This window comes from Strix aluco, chromosome 22, assembly GCF_031877795.1.
Source record: "Strix aluco isolate bStrAlu1 chromosome 22, bStrAlu1.hap1, whole genome shotgun sequence".
Classification (NCBI taxonomy): domain Eukaryota; kingdom Metazoa; phylum Chordata; class Aves; order Strigiformes; family Strigidae; genus Strix; species Strix aluco.
Genome location: NC_133952.1, coordinates 9,198,204 through 9,224,039, shown reverse-complemented (window position 1 = coordinate 9,224,039; position 25,836 = coordinate 9,198,204).

The window sequence follows — 25,836 nt, the reverse complement described above, 5'->3', positions numbered from 1 at the left end:
AGGGATAGCAATGTGGTCGGTACAGGAGGTGGTGGGTGCACCACAGGCACTGCTCCAGCCGGGTTTCTGCAACAGGACAAGCACAGGCAGCAGCTGGGGGCCTGCAAGGTACCCCCAGCACCTGGAACTGCACTGGGGGCCAGCATCACAACTGAATGGAAGGGGTATTTTTTTAGAGGATGCATGAGAATCATGAGGCTTATTTACAGAAAAAGGTGAAGATGGGTCAGGGTTGACCCCAGTATCCCCTTCCAGGTCCCAGTTGGGCCACCCTCTCTGGTAGGGTCTTCCAGGGGTCACTCCCTGTTTGCAACCATTTCCTGTTCCCCATCAAGGGTGCCCACAAACACCATCTCCCTGAACTCTACAGCTTGCATAGACAGCTTGTCCCTTGAGGTTGGAGATTGCTGCTCCTTCCAAAGAGCTCACAAGGGCATATGGTCAACAACCCTTGAGCCAGAGGAGGAAAAAAACAGAGGAGATTCCTTTTAAAGTCATTAACATCTCCAATAATGTTGCCTAGTGCCAGGTCTCAGCCCTCACCATCCTGCTTGTCCTCATCCGCAGACAGCAGGCCCTTTGGGACAAGGCAGGTCTCCTTGAGTTTGGAAAGCACCTGCTAGGCTGAGGGTGATAAAAACATCAACTTTCTGTGGGTGGGAGGGGCCACCACTTCCCATCCATCTTTTCACCAGCCCCATCCATCCCCCTCCAGCCTCATCCCTGCACCCCTGGAGAAACTGCTCCCCCAATATCTCCAGGGCTTTTTGCACAACAAACCATCCCTGTTCCTGAGATAATAACTCTGTCCCAGCATCTCATTGGGAAACGATGGAAGGGAGACAAGCCTCTACCTTTTGCAGACCCAAAACTGCTGTGCACTCTTCCCACCTGTTATGCTGTAGAGGTGTCCAAATTCCCCCAGATCCTCCGCAGTCTCCAATGAGGGGATGAGCGAGGACCCTCCTGCCAGATCTTTGCCTTCTGAGACAGATAACAGTCCAGCTGCCTTCCCCATCTCTGCAGAAGCCTGAGCACCTCTCCAGGTATGGCTTGGTGGCAAGGAGTCCTCGGTGCACCAAGCATGGGGAGGATCAGTCAGGCACCCCTGCACCCATGCCTGCTGTGGGGATGATTTATCTTCTGGTTGTGGAGCCCAGGGCAGTCAACTGTTGAAACAGGGCTCACCGGGAGAGGGGCTGAGGCAGGAGGGAGGGTGACATGGATCAGCCAATGTGGGGCTGATGATGGGGGTTCTCAATGGGGAGAAGCCAGCCCCATGTCCTGGCACCCTGGGCAGCATGACGCCAGGGCAAGAGCAAGGATGCAGAAGAGGGAGCAGGCACAGGAGGCGAGGCAGCCCCTTTACTCAGTGTTGCCATGCCATGGAAGGACTCACTTTGTCTTGCTCATCATCTCAGGATAGCAGGTTTTTGCTTGTTTTTCCCACAGCCTGATTCTCCCTCCCACAGGATACAATTTTGGGGTCCTTTTAGCTCCTCAGAGTAGTAAGCATCTCCCTCTAGCACCCCTGAAGCTGGGCAAGACAAAATGCTGGGGCTGTGGTACCTTTGGGGTAGAGAACAAGGGCAGAAGCACATGAGCACAGTTTTAAGACTGTGCCTCACATGCTGAGCTCTGTTATGAGAGTGTGAAGAAGAGGGAGGACTCCACTGCAGTTTTTCTGTATCGCCATGCCTCTCACGCAAGGCCAGATCCCCTGTGCAGTGCCCCAGGTTAGCAGCGAGCCCCACTCCCATGCAGGACCCTGCCAGAGCTAGTGCTCAGTCCTACTGCATCCCGTCCCTCCACCCTCATACCTGGAGCCATGCAGGACCCAGCATTCACCTGGTGCCACCCTTGGGTCCTGTGGGAGCTGTGCAGAGTTGGCTGAAGTGTCTGAGCCTGGAGGTACCATGTCCGTGGAGGAATGCTAGTCACCCAAGCTGGCCTGCTCTGAGGTGAGGATGCCCTGTGCTGCGGCTGCTCAAAGCTCCCAGCAGCAGTTTCATCTCCCGGCTGGAGTCACAGCAACCCTCTGACCTGAAGCGCGGGGTGAGACTCAGCACGCCAGTTCAAAGGCTTTTGCAGGTTTTATAGTGCCCTTTATCTTAGCTTCAAAGCAGACTGCATTCAGCCAGGCCAGCCCCTTTGGAAAGGGCTCCCGCTTCAGTTTCCAAGTGCATCTGTCCATTTTAGCCAAGTTTCCTAATAAAACAGAGGTCATGGGATAGCACTCTGTGCCTCTGTGTGTATCTCCAGCCCTCTGAAAGCTTGCCCAGCTTCATCTCCAACCATCTAGTGCAGTTCTCAGTGATATGGTGTTCCTGGGAGATTTTTGGGAGGAGGTTGGAGGATCTAAGACTTCACAGATTTCTGTAGGCTGTGTGGGGAAGTTCAGACATTATTAAGCAGCAGAGGATCCCACAGAACCTGTTCCTCCAGGCACAAAGAGCCAGGAAATCCAGCTCCATTGTTTCTGCTCTTCCTAAATGGCTTGTTCTTCACACAGGTTCTTCACACTACCCCCACAGATAGACCCCCTTGAGCTTCTTGCAGTGGGAGCAGCAGATATTCAGGAGCCACCAGGAGTGGAGATGCTTGTGAAGAAGAGCTTCGGTGAAGCATGGCACAGAAGTGTCCTTCCCTCTGTGCTAGACCTGCTCCTGAGCCTCATCTTACCCAGAAGTCAGCCCCAGCCACAGGTTTTGGAGCCACTTCCACCTTGACTGTTCACCTTGGGTGTCTCTTTCCATCCATCCCTCTGCAGCACCCCCCTGTCTGACTCTGCCTCTGTCCATCCCTCCCCTTGGAAAGAAGCACTGGATCAGGAGGTCTTTGCCCCATGGTCTGAAACTCCTCCTCTGGCCTGGAGCTCTCTCATGCAACCACCTCCGAGCATCCCCTCCCTCCTTCTGTCGACTAGGCGTGACAGAGAGACAACAGTTAGAGGCAGACCCTGGCATTAACAGAGGTCACCGTGGTGGATTACCATCAGCTTTCAGGTGTCACCCTGAGATAATTCAACCTCAGGAGAGCCACTCGCACAACCGGCTGCATGGATGAGATGGAGTTGTGTTGGTGGCAGGTAGGAATAGAGACAGAGGGTGAATCCATTCCAGGAAAGAGGACAATTTCTGGGATAGGTGTTATAGAGAAGATCAGTGCTTGCCTAGGAGGGAAGACTGCTGTCTGGAGGCATGTGTGCCACAGACAACGGGCCTGGGGTTGAGCATGAACAAATACTACAATTGTCAAAAAAATCTGGTTTTGTATATCCCAAAACTCTTCACAAACGTAAGTTGAATATATACAGTATTTTTCTCTAGAAGAAATATTTCAGAGCAACTAAGCAAGGGCGGAGAGTCTTAAAGCTGATGGGAGATTGGACCCATATCAATGTCTCCCTGCAAACATCTCCCCTGAGATCAGGAATCCCTGGGGGATTCCCTAAGGGGAACATGGATACCCTCGTGCTGTCCATGCCCGAGGGTCAGTGTTTAGTGGGACGTGGATGTGAGATGGCAAGAGGAGCAGTGTGGGGACTTGCACATGACAGGCAGCCTGTCAGGCCAGGGTTGAACATTTATAGATCTGAGCTTCGTTTAAATGAGTGAAGAAGCCATATAAAACAGCAAGGCCTTGTTCATTTTTTAAAAAAAAATCTAATTTAAAAGCTTGTTACCTTCTGTAAAAAAGAGATTTTGAAGTCTTTGATTTCTCCCCCTGGGCAATCTGTAATCCCTCAGATAAATCCTGAGTCCCTTAATTAAGACCTCAGTCATTTAAATTGTTAATGAAGATCCATTGGGGGACCATCATTCTCATTCCTGATTTAATCTTAGAGGCTCCTGATTAAAATTCATCATCTCAGAAGATATTTATAACTCTCTAACTATCCCTAGACCTCATTAATTCATAGCCACCTGTTTGGAAAGAGATGGGGGGACCTAAAAGGCACCAGGCTGGATCTGGAGCTGAGGTAACACCATGCTGACTGACAGATGACAACATTGGCCTCAGTGAGAAGGGCAGCCCCGCACAGTATGTAAACAGACACAAGGCTGCAAAGGTAGACCACGGGGGTAAGACATGAAGCTGAACAGTTCGGGACAAGAGAACAGATAACCAAGCAGCCACCGGCCAGATGTGCCAAAGAGGAGAGACACCTGCTTCCCCATCAGTGTCCTGGAGAGTATGAAGACTTGGAGACGTTGAGACGTAGGAAGAGACCACCCCATGACTCCTTCTCTGTCCCTCTGACACATGTGGGTCCCACCTGTTTCAACAACCCACCAGAGACATGGCCACTGTGCTCCCCAGGCTCTGGGTCATGCAGCCTGGCTGTCGTTCTACCTCCACAGCCTGCCCAACGCTGAACTGGTCTCCTAAACATCAGTGAATCTCAACCAGCCTCATTGGACCTCACCCATGGAAGGGTCATGGGGTCCTTTTCCCAGCAAACTCCCCAGGATAAGAGGGAGGAAACCCCAAAGTTTCCAACCCTTCTTCCTCAGTTTTCCTTACTCTGGGCTTTGCCTCTTCCTCTCCCACACGACCTCCTTAGCACCACTGAAAGCTAAGCAGAAGGTTTGCCTCTCCCACTCTCCTCCCTCTTTGCTATGACCCACATGCTGCCCTTACCTTTTGCTCTCCCACATCCATGCCATTTCCCGTGGCTCCCTCTTTGCTGTTCCTCACCGTCCCTCCAGTCCTGAAGTTTGCCATGACTCTGCTGATCTGCCACACCAGTTGTTTCTCCCCATGTTCAGCCTATGTCTGGGTCAGGATCCCTGAGGCCAGGGACCAAGCCCAGGGATCAGAACCGTCACAAGCGGTTTCTCTGGAGTCGTTTGTCCCCTTGGCCCAAAAGGAGCCCTTTCCTTTGGGATACCCAATGTTTTTGCTTAGCCTCATATTCTCCTGCTTTGGGTCAGCCTTTAAATAAAAATGCCCTATGAAAATAGGAAAAGAGTTTTGTTTCAAGGCTGTCTAATGAAATGCTCCAGCACTTCTGAAATAAGACATTTTACCTTGGAAACATCTAGCAGGACTATGCTGACACTTTTCCATACATCCAAATGACTGAAACCTGAACTTACAGCTCTTTTTGGTCCTGCTGAAACCCCATTTTTTGTGAATTACTACATGTAAAAGGTTCCAGCTGGCTGCTCCCACCACAGCCTGGGTTTCGCTGCCCTGCAGCCCAGCTGAGTTTTGGGACAAGTCATCCTGGGCCCCTTCCACCTTGTGTGTCACCACCAACACTGCAACAGTGGTATGCAGCTCACAGCCATGTTGATGATGTGTGAGGTAGAGGACAGCCCTCCTTCCTCGCATGGTGGCTGAGGCCAGATGGGTTTGTAGCAATCACCGCATCACAAAGCAGGAAAAAATCCCTGGGTTGCTGTGGACAACAGAGAGGGTGAATAAGAAGGATGATAAATGCACTTTGAATCTCTTTGCCTCTAGACAGACACATTTAAAAGTGACCTGCAAGGGACCTTCCCCTTTTGGTCCCAAATAATAGAAGCTCTGAATGGGTTTTAACACTGGGTTTATTCCCCTTCTGCTTTTTTTGTTCCTATTAGAAATTCAGGTCCTTGTGCAGGCTCCTGAATGAGTGAGTGCAATGAGGATGCAACAGGAGGGAAGAGTGAACACAGGGCAATGAAAAATCGTTTTTAAACACTTCCCAAAGTGCCCAGCTTTTATCTGGCTAGAGTGGGAGAGGACGCTGTTTAATGCAGTTTGCTTTGTGCATGACAGATTTATTTAACTCCAACAATTGTGTCACAGTTTGGAGAATGGAATCCTTTGTTGAAGTTACAGCTCTCCGTGGCAAGCAATCTCCATGCCCTTGCTGCAGCAAGGCCACTTTGCATGGAAGAATGAACTGTTTATTGGGGGTGGGTGACCCCAGAGCCTGCTGCCCACTGGTAGACATGGTCTGGAATGGTCCAGCTTACAGCAGCTTCCAGCCGAACTCTGCCCTGGTAGCCAGGAGGGCATCACAACTGCAATGAGTCCAGCCCAAAGAGCAGGGGGTCTCTTGAGCAATGGAGAGACTCAGGGTCTGGGACAGAAATCCCTGGCAGCTATCAACTTTTCTTGAACTTCCCAAAGGGACACGCTTATCTTTGAAGTCGCAGGCAACATTTGAGTAAATGATGCATGATGAACCCGTTATTTGGATATCAGAACAAAAGATGACCTTCCATCCACCTGGGTTGACCAGAGCTAACCACACTACCTCAACAGGGATCCAGTGTGGGAAAGGTCTTGGCAAGCTCCATGGGGGCAAAGCTGTCACTGGAGCCTGACTGCCTGGAGCTGGGTCCCAGGAGTATTTGGAAACAGGGCTATTGCCTTGGATCAGGACCACTGAGCAAAGTCTCTGCACCTACAGGATTTTCTGCCTTCCCCAGGTCCATGGGAAGGTGACAGTTTCCATGGATCATCTTGGTACATATACCGGGGAGTCCCTCAGCCTTTCCCTTAGGGCTTCTTTGCCCAGTAGGCAAGGGCTGGTGGTTTGGAGAGATGCAGAAAAGGGTTGTCAAGGACAGTAACCTCCAGCTCCTGTCTCTGCTAGCAACAGGACTACCTGTGTCATGGGGGAAGGATCAGTCTTCTGCTAATGGGCACAGCACCATGACAGCCTTGGAAGAGGACGGAACTCTCGCTCGGGTCAAAAAAATGAACATCAACATCTTTCCACTTTTTGACACAAAAAAATGCCAGCAAGGCAAGACGATGCTCTCCCGCCGCTCTTCCCACACAGCGCAAGATGTGCTGTGGATGAGCCTCAGCCACGCGCTGTTGGCCATTCCCCATCGAGGTGCCTGGGCTCCGGCAGTGCACGTGTGCGGTGCAAGGTGGGTACGGCCCCCACGCAGCCCAAGCTGGGACCCTGCGACACCCATGTAGCATGGGAGTGGACACCGCAAGTCGCTGCCTCCCTCTTGTGGGCAAATTTGGGGAAGGACAGGGGGAGCACCCGGGAAGCCCTGGCAAGGCTGGCACCCACAAAAACACCCCTCTCGCCCTGTTTGCGTCGCCAAAAGGTGGACCACCACCAGGCATGCTGCACTCTCCAGCATCTGGGAAAACAAATGTGTAGAGCCCCAAAGGGCTCATATAGCCACACAGACCCTCGTGGTGGGCTCATACAGCCAGAGTGCCCCCCCCCCTCGATGGGCTTGCAGAGTCAGATCTTGCTCTCTTTGGGTGCAGACCCTGGGACTGAGCCAAATGAGGGAAGCCAAGGACATGCAACAGCATGGGGACCCCAGTCTTAGGCCACCGGTAACAGGCTGCCTGACTCTTGGGTTGGAAGAGATTTGGCTCCACCACAGGCAGAGCAAGATGGTCAGCACTGGCCGGAGCAGAGGAGAAGAAACCAGCCTGTCCACTGCAATAACTGACCCACAGAGCATTTGGGAGCAGACAGCATCAAAGAGCAGGGCAGCATCTTCACAGGACCTGCTGGCTACTGGGATCTGTGGTTCCCTGCCTGGAAACCCAGGTTGCTCAAGCCCTGAGAGCTTCTAAGCCTTTGGGAGGCCATCTGGGTCCCCACATGGGACTGGAAGGAAAAAGGGAATGGAGGGCCAAGGGAGATATTAAAATCCCCTTCATGGGCACAGTGGGTGGCAGGATATTCCCAGCTGCTCCCAGAGACACTGAGATAGCCCCAAGGGATGCTTTAGGAGGCCTGAAGATGAAAAGAAAAAGGCTGAAAAGAAATAGTCAGGGGAACTGAGCAAGAATATGCAAACTCAGCTAAGACCTGCAAGGAAATGATAAAGGCCAGGGAAAAACAGAGAAAAATAACACTGCCAAGAGGGCTACTGGGAATAAGAAGGAATTTTGCAAATTGCAGCAAAGGGAAAGCAAATACAGTGTGAGTCAGCCCATTAATAAATGAGAGGGGAACACAAATTAATGAGAATTCAGAAGCAGCTGAGGTACTGACCTGCTTTCAGATTTTCTATTGAGTTCCCAACACAACAGGGTTTTAGGAGGTGTTAACCCTTTCCTCTGTACCCTGCAGGACTGGGCATGACATTAATTGGTTCAGAAAGTCTGAGATTTCCAAAGAAGCCTGTGGCACTACAGTGGCCTCCTTCAAACTCCTTCATGCACTTGTGCAAAGGTTCATCACAGCTGAATCTTGAGTGTCCATGAACATCCATCTCAGCTGCCATTCATTGCTCCCCGCCCGCACCCTTTTCCTGCAAACCCTCATTCACCTGTGGCTGGGCTCATACAAGAGCCTGTGGAAGGTCTTCTCTCCCACATGCCCCACACCTCTTCTTCATTCTTCCACTCTGTGTGTTTTGTCTATCAATCCTATTTGCTTTGAAACAGTTTTCAGCCAACTAGAGAAATGAGTTCACACGGGGGACCAGCTCCTCTTTCCACTCCATACACCAACCATCTGGGAAGTGTGGGTCTTAGCCAGTGTAAACCATATAGTTCCATTATGGTCATGAGAGGGTTCTCTGATATACCAGCACCCTTTGGCCAAAAGCGGAGAGGGTCAAAGCACTTGTTGATAACACAGACCAGTGGGATGTCTGCTCCATTTATCACTGTCTCTTTGGGAGGTCCCAGCACAATCTCTCTGCTGAGCAGTGCCAATTTGTTTTATGGATCAGCTCCTATCTGATGATGCATTCATTGATCTTTGCCACCATCAACCTGTGAATTCCTCATTCTCAAACAAATCTGAATCACTTCAGTATCCGCCAGCACCTGCCTTAAGCTGAACCTTCCCCTTCTGCTCTCAGCAGCATTACTCGCAGGGCAAGGTCCTACTCAGCCAAAGCAGCCTCTGAGTGACACTGATATTTGCTTTTCACTTCATAGCAACCCAAAGGCCCTTCACAGCAATTATGCTGCCAGGAGACACTTAAGGACTTTCATGCCCTGAATTTGCAAGGAGAAGCTTGTTTCCAGGCTTATTAGAAGCAGCAGAATTAGGGAAGCCTATAGTTAAAGTTGCTATGGCCTCTGACAAACTTTCACTGTCCTGGCTGCAGTTTCCCAGGCTGGATGCCTGCTTATACTGAGTAGCTTAAAAGCGTTTCAGTTAAACCAGCACTGCTGTCAGTCAGGGAATGAAAACCTGGCTTTGAAAACCATTTGAGAGCACTGCAAATGATGCAAGAATGAGAGAGACTGCCAGGGAGATGTCCCTGGACCTCCATGCTTTTTTTTCTCTTCTTCCTTGTCTGAGTCCTTCAATAAATGTCCATTTGTCTCCCAAAGTACATGGAACTTGCACTTTCAAATGCATTTTATAGCTGCCTCCCCAGTCCTCTCCAAACTGGGATATGGGCAGGCAGACAGTTGCACACTGAGTCCCACCTTCTCTGAGGGTGCCTCTTGACAGGTCCATCTCTGCAAGCTCTGTTGGGATTAGCTGCCACTGGCTGAAGCGATTCTCCAGAGTCTGAGCTCCAAGTAATGACCAAATGTGAAGGAATGTGATCCAGGCCTGGATCCAAAGGAGCAGAGAGGTATAGGATGGGGACACTGGACTCACTCCTCCTCCACTCTACACTCAGCCTTTCCAGCCCAAAATATTCAGGAGGGTGTTATACCAACTTCTCCCCAAGGTGTGGCTGTCCTGGATGTCCTACGTGAGCTCCCCATCACCTCAGCATGGAAGATCTTCTTGTGCTGTGGACATGACAGCTCCCAGGACTACTGTTCTCCTTGCCACGCCCTTCACTTCCTTTTCTTCCTCATTGAGTTTCCACCCAGGCGTCATGCAAATGTGTCTGTGGTGGTGCTGGCAAGGCAATGGATGCAAATATCTGGTCTGGGGTGTTAAGAGGTCTCCTTGGGGCCAAACTGGCTGAATCTGGGAGGTGGGGCGGTGTCTTGCTGCAGAGGCTGGCTTTTTAGCTCAAGTAATTCAAGTGTTTATCTCAGAAGATGAGCACAGTGAATGTGTCTCCCGGCCTCTGTTTCTGTGTTTCTGTGTGTGTACATATATGTCTGTGCCTGTCTGTCTGTCTAACATATTCCTTAAGAGAGGTTTCAACCTCTCTCACCTCTAAGCACACTCCAGCAGCAGACCACGTCCAAAGAGGCTGCGCAACCTCCATCCTTGAAGGTTTTCAAGATCAGATTGGATAAAGCCCTGATTAAACTGACCCAATCTCATAGGTGATACTGCTTTCAGCAAGACATCGAGCCAGAGACATCCTGAGGTCCTTTCCAACCTGAACTTCCCTGTGATCCTGTGGTCCTGTGCATACAGGAATTGCGTGTGGCATACAGGATTGCATATGACAATCAGCCTGAAAACTGAAATGGTTTCTTTCTACAAGCTTTGCCTTGCTTTTACCCTTAGAGCATGACACCAGCAGCAACAACAGTACTTCCGTGTACTCACCATGTATTTGTGAAAGGTCAAGGGTCTGTGTGCAGCCATGCAGCCAAGTGGCCATGAGTGTCAGATGGAGCTTGTCTGGGCTGTGCACTTGTATCCTGTATTTTTAACCTGACCTCCTCTTGACCTTAATGTCTGCAGCTACAACTGGAGCCTTAGAGCCAAAAACCTCCCAGAAGCAGTGGTGGGGTTCCAGTAAGACACTCCAAATTTTTTCCAAACAGCTATTATAACATGCAGCGTCCGTTCAGTCAGTGAGCATCCCTGCCCTGGTGTCAGGCCAAGACACAGAGCATGAGGTGCAGGACATGAATGCAGAGCCTCGGGGAAGCCAGAGAACCTGCTTGGTCCCATTTACTTCCTTTGGGGTTTGCACCACACCAGGGAACCTGTCCATCCAGCCCTTCTTGTGCATTTCACAATTTACCCAAATTAAAATTTCCCTGCCCTCCCCAAGAACGCGCTTGGTCCTCACTTCTGTAAAGCCCTTTAGAAAGGTGCCCCAGAGGTGGCTTTTTAAGGAACAAGACCTAGAAACAGAGTTAAGCTACAGAGCAGATGATAGCTTTTTCTTCGCTCACATCACCTCCCACCCAACCATAGCCGAGCGAGGCACAGAGCACAGTTAGACTTTAAAATACTGTGGAATTGGCTTAAGCCACTTGCAATCTTGTTTAAATATTACATTTGTTAATTTGGTTTATAGGCCTTCTGCTTTTGGGGTGCTTAAGCTGCTTTCAAAACAGTCTGTCGACTTTTTTTCCCTCTGTAACTGGGAGGATTAGAAAAGGATTTTTATTTTAAATGAAAGCCGAGAGTCATAGGTATTCACAAGACATCTCAGGTTATTAGGGAAACAACTACTGACTGAAATCATGGGCATTGGCAGCACCTCAGCGTGCAACAACACCCACGTGCGCTCATGCTCAGGGGTTTGTGTGAGTTCCCAGCTGTATTCTCGCACCTACAGGATTGCCAGTCACAGATGTGAAACAATTCAACCATCTTTAAAATATCAGGCTCCAGAAATCATGGAACTGGATTAAAAATCATGAATCTTTAATAGATGTTTTTTATTTGTCTCCAGCAGCCAGAGCTTTAAGGAAAATGCTAATTTTAGAGAGACTTTCAATACTATCGCCGAGGTTGGCAATATTACACCTGATAGAGCTAGGCGTGCAGTCACAGCTTCATTCTTGGGTTTTAACGCTTCTCAGAGCTTCCAGAAAATTTCACTTTTTGGGTGAAAACTTTCCAGTTTTGTCCTATTTCCATCTGCTGTTGTTGGTGTTTCTCCTTAATGTTAATGCAAAATAGCTCTGGATGAAATTAATTTTCTTCCATTTTCTCCCACCCTTCTCATTTTCTCTCATTTTCTCCCACTAAGCACTGTGATGCAGTTGTCCAACCCACTTCCCACCCGTGGTGGACAGAAGCCCTCAGTCCAAGGATATCTCAGTGTGGCCAAAGAGATGCTCAACAGAGGCAGGACGTGTCTTGCTCTTCCATTCTCTGAAATCACACCGGCACAATCAGGCCACAGGGGGAATAAATGTAAAACTGCAGCTGAACAGCCAACCCTGCAAAAAAATACCCAGGAGGCAGGATGTAACTGAGACCTGGCTCTGCCTCCTCCGTTCCTGCACTGTCACAGGTGGGTCTCACAGCAAGGTCTGGTGTTAAGGCAGTGTTTCCTATTATAAAACACTGTTTTCAGTTACTTAGATTTCACCAGACTTTAACCGCTGGGCTATTTTCCATCTCAGCCAGCTACAGAGCTGCCTGCCTTTATAGTCACTGGAGAGAAATAGGGGCTTCTAGGGAAAAAATCACATCATCCTGAGGCAAGCATTGCAGGTAGGACAAAGTTTCTTGGCATTAACTGACATTCTAGAGGTGCCTACACAACTGTCTCTCCCATAGACATCTGGTATCTACAGATGATTCAATTAATCCCACCCTCAGGTACTCTTTTGAGCTGGATTGTCTACAGGGGAAACCTAAGGCAGAAGAGTTGGGCGAAGGAGAAATAGTGTTTGGTCTTTGCTTAAAGAATTTGTCTGTGTGTATGTGAGTGCCTGTATCTCAATGTTGTCATGACTTTTGACAAGTTATGAGCATCATAAATATTTCAGTTCAGACATAACTAGAGAAGACCAAAAGAACTGATCTTTCCAAAGATCCTGCGCATTCTTCTTCTGTGATTCATGATGATAGGATTTTAGCTAGTGAAGGGCACCTTACAGCATTTTCAACCACAGGCACTACACATCCAAGGATAATAGATGAGATACTCTATAAGAACTCTTCCCAGATTTATGCAAGATGCTTCACTTGCCCCACGTAGTCCAGCCATGGAGCAGTAGATGGGAGAAGCAGCTGATAAAAATGGACTAGAATAAGAAAGCAATGTGAGGTGAGATTCAAATTAATACAGCTGACACAGCAGGGTGATAAAGGCTCGTGCTCTCAGCACCAGGGTTTGGGAAGGGCCAGAAAAGCAGGTTAAGTAGCAAAGGATTGGAGGCAGAGGGGACTAGAAAAAGGCAAGGTGTCCAGCAGCAAGACCTGCAGGTGTTCCTGGCTGATGATGGCAGCTGGAATGAAGCTCAGCTGAAGATGGTTGTCAGGCATTCGTAGCTGTGCCAGAGCTTGACAGAGGACTTAAAGCCTAGTGAAATCCTAGTTTAGCTAGATCAGGTCTTAAATCTCCCTCCATGCCAGATGAGAGGGTAGGTGCATGGTACATTTCTCTCTCCCTCCCATTCTCTGGTGAGGGAAGGAGAAATGGTAGAGTGGAGGAAAGGAGACATGGATGGTGAGCAGCACAGTCTAAGCCCTGTCAACTCCAGTTGTGCAATTTCCATGAGACAGGACTTGCCCTCCATGGGCACCAAGAACCAACACTCAGCACCAGCAAGACTCACAATTTCCTCGCAGGTGAAATGCCGCAGCATCAAAGGAAACCCCTGATTGAAGCCAACTGGAGGACACAGCCTCTGACACCTGAAGTAGGTGTGAGCATGGCTGTGCCTGAACAGAGGAGCTCAGCATATTGCTAGATGGAGTCTAAAGCCACCCCAACCTCTCCAGCTGTCCTAGCATCTCTGATCTTTCCACAGATTTGGATGCCAGGGCTGGCACTGAGATCTACCAGGTGGAGAAGAAGTGAAATAATGGCTGGGACCAGAAGAAATTACTTGGGAAAATGCTTGAAGCCACAACAAGCACCTCTCTGTGCTTCTCCTACCCATCAGATGCAGAAAAGGGAACAGTAACAGTGAGGAACTGGAGGCTAGGTCTCCAAGCACACTAGCACTGGAAGGAAGGGAGACACCAGCAGACATAGCCACCACCCTGGAGGAGACTGTGAAGAAATGGGACCAGTCAGTTCAAGCCCCATCTTTCACCAAAAACATCACAATTTCAGCCAGGTTGGGTTGCTTACGTAGAAACCTCACCATAATCTAAAAACAAATGAAGATATCTGAAATAAGCAATTCCCCCCACCCGTGGGTAATGTGCTGGCAATGTTAATCTCTTGGTAGCCTGGTCTGAAGGTTGGTCAGTGATGGAAAAGGGGTGGCAAGGTTTCTTGAGGTCGGGGTTGGAGAGGGCTGGGTTTTGGGGTTGGGAAGGTACCTGCAGAGAGCTCTGTACTTCGGACCAGTGCGGCTAGATGGCACTGTGTACTCTTCCAGGAGTGGCACGTCCAAGCACACTTTCGTGCCCAAGAATTTAATATCCCGAGTTGTTTTGGTCACTGTTGAACCTCTCCTCTGAGAGGCGGCCTATCTGAGGGATGGTGTGGGCTGTTGGGAGTTTTGTCACGGCCAGGGCACAGGCGACCTTTTCAGGGAGGAAAACTCTGGCAGAATTTTCTGTTTCAGGATTGTCTTAGCAAAGGTGAGTGTGCATTTGAAGCAAGAAAAAAAATGCCATTTCCAGCCCCCCCGCAAACAGCACAGACAGGACTTGAGGAGTCAAGCTGCGTGGACTCATACCATTGTATCTATGGAGAGCCCATGTTGATGTCCTGTTTATCCACACCCTGGAAGACAAATGAGGGACCTCCAAGGGTCCCTACACAGCAGAGCACTGGGACAGGGTACACCCATGCTGTTATGTCAGTACTGGTGTGGGAGACAGGGACCTGGATTTGGGGCTGCCAAACTCTGAGAGACCCATCTCAGCTTCCTCTGTCCAGTAGCAAAGGTGGACACACACCAGCTCTGCCTGGTGGTGAACCTGCAAGGAGCCCATTAGGATCTTCTGCAGCCCTGGAAGACATCTGGTCACCCAAGCAATGGGCAGAGATTGGAAAAAGAGGGAAGAGGCATTAGATATGAATGGAGGAGTGGAGGAGCAGGGTCAGGCAGCAGACAGGAGGACTGTGAAGCCCTGTCACTGCTTTTTGGTGACTCGAGATTTATTAGTGGGTTAATCTGAGATGGAAACCCAGAAGCAACCTTTGCAAAAAGGCAGAGCAGTCTGGCCCCTCGTTCCCCTTTTCCCCCAGCTGGTGGGCTCAAGCTGGGAAGCTGGAAGACAGCACCACGCAGTGGTCCACCAGCTGGGAGCCCGCCATCCCTCGCCCAGCGGTCTGCACGGGAGTCGGGAGAGTTTAACGTCTCAGGAGCCGGGCTCCCATGTTCTCCTCTTGCTACCAGCTGGTCAGGCAGGCTGCCAAGGGTATGCTGGCAGGAAACCGGGCAGTTTTCCATCAGGATTTCATCCGCAGCGACGGATCTCCGGGGAATATTTCCATCCTGATGAATCAGCAGTCTCTGGTGGGAGATGGGCTGCCCACTGGAGGGGTTAACGTCCAGTGCACAGGAAAGGTGTGAGTCTCCGCATCAGGCAGGTGTCAGCTAATCCATCCCCCCCAGATCCATTCCCCACAGGAGGCCTCTCCCTAATCTGTTACAGTCGGCGTTTACCCTGGGGCCGCGGATCTCATATCTCTTCCAAGCCACAGTGTCAGTATTAACTATTATAATTCTGGATATTCTTGTTAGCCATGCAAATGTCCAGCACGGGCTGGAATCACGCTTAACTTTTCAGCTTCGGCAACATCCTGTGGCAAATTGCTCCGTGCAGAGACACTCTTGTTTACCATCCCCAGCCACCACCTGTTCCTCTTGCCGCGTTCCTGCGTTATCCCGCAGGCAGAGCAGACCCTCTCCTCTGCCCTCCCTTGCCCCGCTCCCTATTTGACACCACGAAAGTTTGGCCCTGGCCCTTTATTGCAATAATCTGGTTTTTTGGTGAGCTGGGAAAAGTGCAGTGGGATGTTGATTCCCTTCCCAACTCACCCTGGCAAGACAGCTCCACTGTTTGCGATGCATCTGCTCATGGCAGAGTCCACTGGTGTCCACGGGAAGCGCTTGCATGCAGAAGACTCATCCCATTTGAACAAGGACCGCACGCCGAGCCCCTTGCAGTCAGTGCAGCCCTGGGGTCAAAAGCATCCATGCAACAGGATGGCAAAAGGTAAACGGTTACTAAAATTTGCTAGGACAGGGGTAAGAGGTGGCTTTCTGCTCCTACTCCTATTTATCACGTGGGAAGCAGGTGTAGAGCTCAAATGGAGACCAAATGGCAGTGGGACAGAAAAATGTTAACAAGACAAAAATCAGCAAGTGCTGCACTGAGCTCTGTAGTGTGATTAATAAAACAAACATGTGAAAAAAAAAAATCTCTGTTTCAACACATGGCCAGAAATGCAGAGTGTCGTGCTATTGGGGCTATTCTGCCCTCTGAATACCCGGCTCTCTGTTTGGGTTCACGCTAAAATACTCTAACATGCTTTCAATTTTTTTTTTTTTTAATTTTTATTTTATTTTTACAAATGCTCAAACTTTCCTGCCACAAATTATTCTTGGCTGGGTTACAAGTAGAACGGCCGTGTATAGCCATTTCTTTAAAAAAAAAAAAAAAAAAAAAAAAAAGAATAGAAAGAAAAACGGTTTATGAGATATTTTGGTTGAATGGTTTTTTCCTACCCTAACATGCGGTGAAAGTTCAGGAGTACTCACCTTTTCCACCCAAAGCCCCTCCTGAGCTGAAGCTCAACCTCCAGCAGCTTTGACATGATCTCACCTTTACAGATCATGCACTTGGAAAGCACATTGCTACAAAAAAAAGCCTGGGACCATCTCCCTCTGTGGCCTCCCCTTTCATCCCGAAAAAGCTGCCTAGGACTGTTGTAAGGACAGGCTGGCACTGACAGCCCCGGCCATGAAAAATCATAACTCAAGGCTCTGCAAAATTATGACTTAGGCATAAAAACCATTATTAAACTGGCAATAAACAAGTAAATCTTATTTGCCTTTTGCTCCCAGGTGCTCTCAGGTTGTGGTTTTGAACCATGAAGGCTAGAAACTTCTTGGGGGACAGACTATGAAAGCAAATTTTCGTGCAAGCACACAAGCCACTAAGCTGAGAATTCAAAGAAAACAATGAGCATCATCAAGACTCATAAAGAGCCTTGCTGCAAGAATTGGCACCTCAGGCAGCCCAGCACAAATATCCCCACATCATGGGAGTTCACGGGCAGTTTTAGGATAATTAACCCCAAAGCACATTAAGTCCAAGCAAAACTAATTACTTTCACGGAACAAAAAAGATTGTTTTACAGGCAATGTTGTTCTTTGGCCTGTCTCTTCTGGAAAATGGCACCAGTTAAATGAAATCAATTTTATTAACTGACAGTGCTGTGAGAGGATTTACGGAACAGGACTGTTTGATGGTCTTTTAATTACAGACCTGATGTCCATTACCAGAGCTGACAAGCTGCACATGCTGGACAACGGAGAAGATTGTCTCTGAGCTGGAGACCTTTCACAGCCTGGTAGGGATTCAGGTCAGAAAAGTTTTTTTCTGCACTTCTTTCCTCGAGTGAGTCCTAAATCAAGCTTTTAGCAATATCTATAGGACTCCCTTAAGAGAACAAGACTGGTGATATCTCACCCAGAGAGGTGGTTTTCATCCTGTTAGAAGTCATTGTGCTGGGCTGCCTCAGAAAAGGGAGAGGCAGACCTCAATCCACACTGCTTGTTTGCAGTCCAGCCTTCCCAACATCCCTCAGCACTGCCCTGGCACCCATCATCTCCCAACACACTGAAAGGGAACCAGCAGTGGATAGCCCGTAGCAGCCCATGGTCTTGGGGTGAGGTGCCCCAGAAGCCCTACTGCCTTGTCCTGCAGGGACAGATTGCCTCTCTGGCCACGGGGATGGGGAGGTCTCGCCTTGCTGGAGATTGTTTGGGTAAGTCATGATGTATCGTGCCCCAATGTCGAGAGTTGAGGTGCAGTGGGAGGCTGAGAAACTTAATGTTGAAAATGTTTAAAGCAAAGGGAACATCAAAAGATCTCCAGGAAACGGCAAACACCCAGAGTTCAGCAATCTCTGAAACAGATCCCCTCCTCCCATCTCCATGTCTGGGTAAGAGAGACTCCCAAGACAAAGGGCAATCAAGATCAGAGAAGATGGTAAGCTATAAATCAGCCACCTCTCTCTTTTCACCTCCCTCCCTCTGCCCTCCAGGCTCAGAAAACCCCTAGAGCCCAAGATACAAATTCAAACAGCCAGATGACTCCTCCCGTATCCTCCTCAAGGGACTTGCCCCAGCACAGCCCCCAAGACTTCCTCCAAATGCCGCCCAGCTCATGGAGATGCTGGGTGGGGAGCACAAGCCGTTCTCTCCAGGGCTGAAGATTTTATCTGATGTGCCAGATTTAGTCTCTTCCAGAAGAGTCAAATCAGCCTTAAAATCCTCAGACTCATTTTCTACTACTGGAACAACATTTTTCTATAAATCTGAGAGGTTGAATGCAAGGCCAGGAGGCTTCGACCCTGGTGGAGCTCAGCCCGGCACACCTACTGAGCAAGCACCAGACCCGGACACTAGTCACACATCTTGCAGGAGCATTTACCCCACAGCACATCAGGAGCTGCTCTCTGGCGTGGGGCAGCCACCTCTCCTCCTGATGGCCAAGCAGGCAGGGGTGAGCCAGCCCTGGGTTTTAATGCTGAGAGGTATTTCTCAAGTGGGTGGATTTGGGGTAGGCATTCCTGATGATGGATGTGCCTCTTGGTGGTGTTGACACCAAGCTGAGCTCCTTTTCCTCCACACGCAGAACCTCCTCCACCTCTGAGCATCCCAACGCAATGTGGGGTGCGGTACAGAGGTGGGTGAGGAGAAGACGTGTGGAATAAGACAGAAGCATGGGGCAGGATTTGCCCTTCAGAAAGGCCCACACTGAAGCAGCAACGCAGGAAGCGTAGCATGTCTCCAGTGTAAGGGGATACGGTCCTCCGTGGGTGCTGGCTCTGGTTCAGGGGGATGTTTTATGAGCATGCATGCCTTAGTGCAGTTGCCAGGTTACTGAGCAGACAAACTATGTTCAGCCTTTCTGGGTGAGATCTCATGCCCACGAGGCTATGGGTCAGGAGCAGGGGTGCCAGCAGCCCCAGTCTGTGTGTCGAGATTCAAGACATATTAGTATGGCCTCAAGAAACAGAGCAGGAGCCCAAAGGCAAAAAGAGAAAGAAAAGAAAAGAAGGGATGCTGGGGGGATAGACTGAGTAGTACCCCTGTTAGTGCCACATCTAGGGTACCCCTGACCTGAGCAGACTGACCCTCCCCAGCTTCATCATCTATCCAGTGTCTCCTATGGCAAAGACAAGCTGCCATGAGGAAGGGATGCGTCTCTTTTTTGGCATTTGCATGCTGTGTGCATCAGCTCACATTCACCAGCCTTGCTTGCGCTCATCCACAGGAAATCAGAAGCTTTGCCATGCTCCATCTCCCCACTTCCAGGCAGCACAGGTGGCTCCTGACTTAGACCTTCTTGGCTTTCTGACTCAAAGAGTCCTGCCTGTTTAGGTAGGTCTGGACTTTGTGACCATCCTCACCTAATTAAATAGAGTGGACCAGGCTCCCAGGTGCCACTGTGGAGATCTAGCTCCTAAGTCCCATGAAATCCCTCTTTCTTTGATCACCTGCAGTTAATTGCAGGAGAAGCAATAGCCAGACTGTTGGGGCATATCAGTGGAAACTTTTTGAGGGAATAGGTGCAGATGATACCTAACAAACAGTCCCTGGAGCTTGCCTGGAGCACACTCTCATGAGGAGATTTGTGAAGCAGCATGAACCCCTGCACTCCCAGCAGGCCACATTGTGCTCCCCTGTGCTCCCAGGTGTTCCCCTCCTGGTGCCAGGGTCTGTGCTCATAAAGTAAATCATTTACAAGGTGGGCTTAGAGGGGTTTGGGGCAAGCCAGGTCTTTCTGCTACCTGTGCAGTTGTCCCAGTGAGTTTTATGGGGCGGTCCATGTCTCTGCACAGGGTTGTGGTGGGTGGAAGGGATTGCTGTTTCTTCCTTTACACAACCCCCACCGTGACTGCAGGGGTCTTCCGACAGTGCTCCAAGTTCCCCTCCCACGTGGGGACCTGGATTAGAGACCAGTGGGAGCAGCACTGACCACATCCAAGCTCCACATATCTCCCAGTGCCCTTCTGAAGGCTTGACTCACCAGGGGAAATTTGGGCAAAGTCCAAGAAGGTAGTTGATTGCCTAAAAGGCAAGCAAGGAGCTTATATCTAGGACAGCTTTCCAGAGAACACTAGCCATAGTCACCCCCATGACATTGACTTAAGATTTCTGTCAAGTCTTTCTCCCAGTGCTTAACATCTGCCTGGTGTCCCCCAGGCTGTGAAGCTATCTGAGCATCTTCCTCTTCCCAAAGGCTGACAGTGACCCAGAAAGGGAGTGCCTCTGATTTACCATCTGCAGGTCCAGCCTGAAACACTCAGCCTCCAGCTTAGCATGGTGGCAGGGCTGCATGATGGGGACTTCAAACCCAACATGGTTGAGACTTGGGAAACTCAGACCTAGCTTCCTACCATCCTCTCCCAGTCCATCTCCCAAGAGTACCCCAGCTCAGAGGAATTTGAGGTGCAGGTTGGGAAGGAGTCTCCTCATCCCGCTGAACCTGGGCCAGGAATGTAGTTCACATCATCCAGTGGAAAAAACATGAAAGCCTTGTGGTTACAGCCCTCAGCTATGAGGAAAGAGTTGGGGCTCTGATGTCTGGCCTGTCCCTTGCAAAACAGAGAACCCCAAAAGCTTTGCTGTAAACAACCAGAGCTTCATTGCATGGGAAGAGCCAGGTGACACCAAGGGGCACCTCCACCACTAGAGGCAGCCCCTTGGGAATGGGTGGGCATGAGTTGGGCTCCCCACACAGTGGCTAGGTAGCACTGATGCTGGATTGAACCCTGGCAACAAGCACCCACATAAACTCAGCTTGGGGAAGGTCACAGTGGGTGCAAAGGCTGAAGGCATGACCAAAGGGTCTGCACAAGCCCCTTTGCTTGTGAGAATCCAGGGGCTTACCCTGATGTTGGGAAGGTTTGGGGTGGTCGGCATCCCCCTCACCCCTTGCGGAAAAGCCGGTCGTGGGACGCAAATGCGGAAGAGGGACCTCTTGACTGCAGGATAGGGGTGACTGCTGTACCCCCATGGTGAGGACCAGTTCTGGACCCTACTCGGAACATGCCCAGGACAAGTGGAACAAATGCCTGAGATGGAATTTTCTCAACATCCTCCATGGTGTGAGCACGCTCATGAGAATGGGAAAGGAGAGAAGGGCATTACTGCGGCTCTTCCCTGGCTACCCCATCTCTGGGGAGGAGATGGAGGAGAGGGAGATGTTGGGAGAAAGGTGTGGCATGAGTTGCTTTTGAAAAGGCCGTGGTGGGAGAAATGGTTCAGTGAGCTGGAGTAGGAACAAGCAGCATCAAGATTTGGGGCAGGGAAGGCAGCAGGAGGGGTTAAGCCCTGCAAGGAGGCTGGAGGGGGTGCAAAACTCATGCTGAGGTGGGCTAGTGGGGAAAGGTTTGGGGTAGGAGGGGAAAAGCTGTGGACAGGGGACATTAAATGTCATGGAGAGATTGGGGGGGGGATACACAGAGCATAAGGGTGTCTGGGGCCACGAGGCAGCCATAGGGTCTCTAAATCATGGGGGAAAGCCAAGAAGTTTGGGGACCAGGTGTCCTCCGTGGGGGGCAGGAGAGAGGATCCCAGGGGTTGTGTGACAGAGTGGGTGCACAGGGGCAACTGAGGCAGAGGGCGAAGCTCCCAGCAGGGCAGACGTGGGGCTGGTGGACCCCCCGCGCGCCCAGCTCCTGGGCGGAGGGGGGGGCTGGCTCAGAGGTGTTTCCCGGGCACCAAGCCACCAGGGTCTCCCCCGGGGGCTGTAATTCCAGCTCGGCCCCCGTCCCACTGTCAGGCCCTGCGCCCGGAGCTTGTTATTGCAGGTGCAGGGCGCCCCCCCCCCCACTGCTGGCCTGTCCCTGTCCCCTCCGCTACACCCTCTCCCATCCCCACACCAGCCGCCCCTGCAAGAAGCAGCTTGGGGTGCCCCAGCAGTGCCCTGTGTCCCATCCTGCCAGGTCCCCCACTCCTTTTCCCCTGCAACCCCTCTTCTCACTCCAGCTGGTTTCTGTCTCCACATCCAGGGCTTGTGTCCACCACCCCAAGTCCATCATGCAAAGCTGCCAGCATGGGCAGGTCTCTACCCCACAGGGCCACCAGCAAAAAAGCTCGAGTGGCTTTGTCTACCAAGGATCACTGCTGGCATCCTGATGTCCTCCCACAGGAGGAATTGCTCTTCCCCTTCCCACACATCCACTCCCGCCTGTCTTCCCTTTTGCTTTCCACGATCTCCCCAAGGCTTTGCAGCCCTGCCCTCTCCAGCAGCCACCCATCAGCCACCCCATTTCTCCCAGCTTCCCCAGGGTCCCTCCACTGCATTTGAGTGCTGCCCAGTGCACCCCTCCCAGGTCCTGGACCCTCCGAGGTGCAGCCAAAGTGTCTCCAAACCTGGGCACCCTCTGGCCACCTTCTACCTTGCAGTGTCACCCTGGATCCATGGGGACCCCAGGGGACTGCCGAAATTCAGGGGCTTCCCTGGGCCTCTGAAACACCTCCATCATCAATGTCGGACCTGCAGCCCCCATCGCTGGGCACTGCAGCTGCACATGGTGCAGGCAGGGAGCTTGTGATTTTATTCCCTTTGGAGTGGAGCCAGGCGCTGAGCCAAACACCCCCTCCTGTTAAAAACAGCACTTTGACATCTTTAATGACCTCAGCCTGGGGAGGCAGCAGCTCCGGAGAGCAGAGTGCCACCAGCAGAAGCTCAGCATCTCAGCCGAGTGGTGCCTCGTCCTCCCCGGGCTCTCTCAGCTCCTCTTCCAGCTCTTCTCTGCTGGGCTTTGCTTGTGAGGATAACCAGGGACCACTTTCGTGCATCAGTGCCACATCTTATCACAGGCCAAGTGTTTGCAAAGCCCTCTACCCCGTGTCCTGCTTTTCCCAGGGCTGGAGCTCAGTTCCTCCCCTTCACCTTTCTCCTTGGCTGTCTGCACAGCTCCCTTCTCTCTGCTTTGCAGGGGACAGGGGAGTGTAGGCGTGGAGGCAATTACAGGCAAAGCCTGGTAAAGACCTATGTTCCCATGCCCTGGCCTTGGCCTTACCTAAACACCTTGAAGCATTCCAGCACTGAGTTTGAAAGGACAAATAGTCCCACGGTGAATTAAAGGCTTGCGAGCCTGAGTCTCTTCTGCGCTGCGCTGGCAGCTCCTGAGAGTCCCTGCAGGTATTTAAGCACAGGACTCCAAATGTTTTAAATACGGGAACAGCCGTGAGCAGTTTCAAAATAAATAGTGAAAATTATAACACACACCCCCCCCCTAGAAAAAACAAGAGCAGCAGTGGTCTGCGTCTGCTGGCGAGGAGCAGGACCCCTGCCCATGCATGGGGGCTCCCACCACAGCTTTGAAATAAGGTGACGCTGTGGACATGTCGGGCAGGAGCAGAATGACTCAGAGAGGTTTATGAAGTAGGAAGTTCATAAAGCCCCTAGCAGGGCTTGGTGTCCAGATCCCCTTCAGCTCGGTGGTGAGGAATGGGGTGAAAGCTGATGAGCAAACACATGGTGCGGGAGTGGTGGAAGGTGCTGAAGGGGCTGCAGAAAGCTGGGGAAGGCAGAAATGTTTGTGTTTGAATTAATGCCCTGATGTGCAAATGCTGGAGGCTGGGGATGCAGAAAGCCAAGAAAGAAAAGAGAGTCATGGTGATCTCCAGCCAGCCCCCCTGGACGTCTACACAGCGCACTCCGTGCTGGGCGTGCTCAGATGCTTGCCCTGTTGCCTCATGCCTGGGGGGTCAGCTTCAGGGGCAGAGCTCCCCTCCATTGTCCTCCAGCATCCTCTACAAGCTCACAGAGACATTAGGGTGATGTTGGCTGCTGGTGTCACCTTCCTGCTCCTCGCAGGGTCCTGTACCAGCTCTGAGGTATCTGCCTATGACCAGGCAGGAGATGCCCTTCCATACTCGAGAGAGCCCCATCTCCTCCCAGACTGTTAGGGGCTCTGGATGTGGTAGCTCCAGCTTGTGGCACCCACTCCAGCTGGCGGTGGCAGCTTGTCCCACTGCACTTAGATCTCTTCAGATCATTGTGCCCACCCCAAAGGCAGTCGGTCTTGAAGGCTCACTTGTCCTGTCCCAGCCTCAATCATTTCCAGAGCACCTGGAGCTTACTTGTAGGTGGCCATCTGTGATGGAGGGGATCTCTTGTGCTTCTTTGCCCTCATGTTCCTTAAATAAGGGAAAGACAAGAGCAGATAATCCCCTCTAAGGGAGAAGAGATTGGTCCTCCCATGGGAGGACATGGGACACTAAGCTTAGGGGAACGAGATGAGAGTTGAAGGGTGGAGAATGACATGATCGGGACCATGATGTCTCCAGGAAAGGAGAGTATGGTCTAGCAAAGACTGTGAAAATGCTGTAAAAATGCTGAGAAAATCAGGGAACAGACTGACAGCCTGGCCTCAGAGGTGACAACAGAGCAAGACTTCTTAGGAACACAGAGAGGGGCTGCCACAAAGGAAAGACAGAGAAGACAAGGAGAGACAGGTACCCCCTTTTTTGGTTCTTATCTTTCTTTAACTTAATGTTCTGTATTTTCTTTACCTTTCCCAATTTCTGTCCTAAGAATACCTTGTGCTGGAGTTGGAAGACCTGGAGAAGGCCTGGCTTGATAGGAGAGGTCTGGTCAGCATATGGTCCCATCTCTGCAAAGTACTGCTGGTCTTGTGCTTTCTGGAGCTGTTGAAATAACACTCCCAGAACCCCATCAGGCTTCTTTCTCCAACCCCTCTTTCACCTTTCACCACTTGATTCATGCCTGGGCAGAGATGTAGGAGAAAGAGCATTTGAGTGTCATGTGAACCTCTTGGTCAAGGCACAAAATGGAGCACTGACCTTTCGTACATGAGCTCTGCAAAAAAGCTCCATGAGCATTTCACAGTGCTCCTGAGGTGCTTCCCACATCCTGCTCCAGAAGAAGTGCTGCAGAGCACAGCTCACCATTAACCAGCTCATGGCCAGAGGCAGAAGGCGACTCAGTTTTTTGGCCAGAAGCAGTGCAATAGCTCCATGAACCTGGGCCCTGTCCCTGCAGTCAGCTGTGAGTCTGGGGATGGAGCCATTCAACTTCACATCTAGTTTTCCATCTTCAGGTGCCATCCCGTCTGTCTTCAGGCCAGAGCTGCAGGTGGCTCAGGACATGACTTCAGTTACTCATGATGGTTCAGGAGTTTCTTCTTCTCTCCACCAACAGGTTGCTCTGCGCTCCTTGGCCTTCCTGCAGCTCTGTGGTCCCATCTTCTTCCCAACTCTGCAGTATGAACTCAGACCCCCTTCCCCATGAGGAGTTGGCCTCTTTTGCCTGCTTCAAAGCTGATGCTCCTGCTTGCTGTCCCCACAGGACCTTGATCCCAGCCTGATTGGCATGACCTGCTTGGCACAACTGGAGACCTTCCCATGTGTCTGAGGCCCTAATCCACTTTCTCACCCCTTGGGCTGCTTGGAGAAGATGGGCCGATCCTGGTGCCCCCAGAAGAGAGCCTGGGTTTTGGTGTAGGGGGTCACCCCATGTAGCTGTCATTCCCTTTTCTGCCGTATGCAGCTTCATTTACACCAAAGCAGTTCATCCTTGGAGGACCAGGCATTTTTTGCATCTCATTTTTTTTCTCCCCATCCCATGCAATGTCCTGACCTCCTGTTTCTCAGCCAGACCAAACTAGACTTTTCCTACCAGCCTCCCATTAAGCTGTGATTTGAGAGAGGCCTGGCACGGGAAAGGAGGAAAGAGTTAACCTGCAGAAATACCTTATGTCCCACTCAGACCTCTCCCAACATCATGTCAACATCTATGCCAGCTGCTTCTCTGTGCTTGTTTGGTTGTGGTCTTTCTGCTGTGACCTTTTGCTCCAACCTGGCACAACCGGACAGCTTCATGCTGGACCTTCAACATGGCCTGTGCTACCATGGCCTTCATTTGCAGGTAGGCAGAAA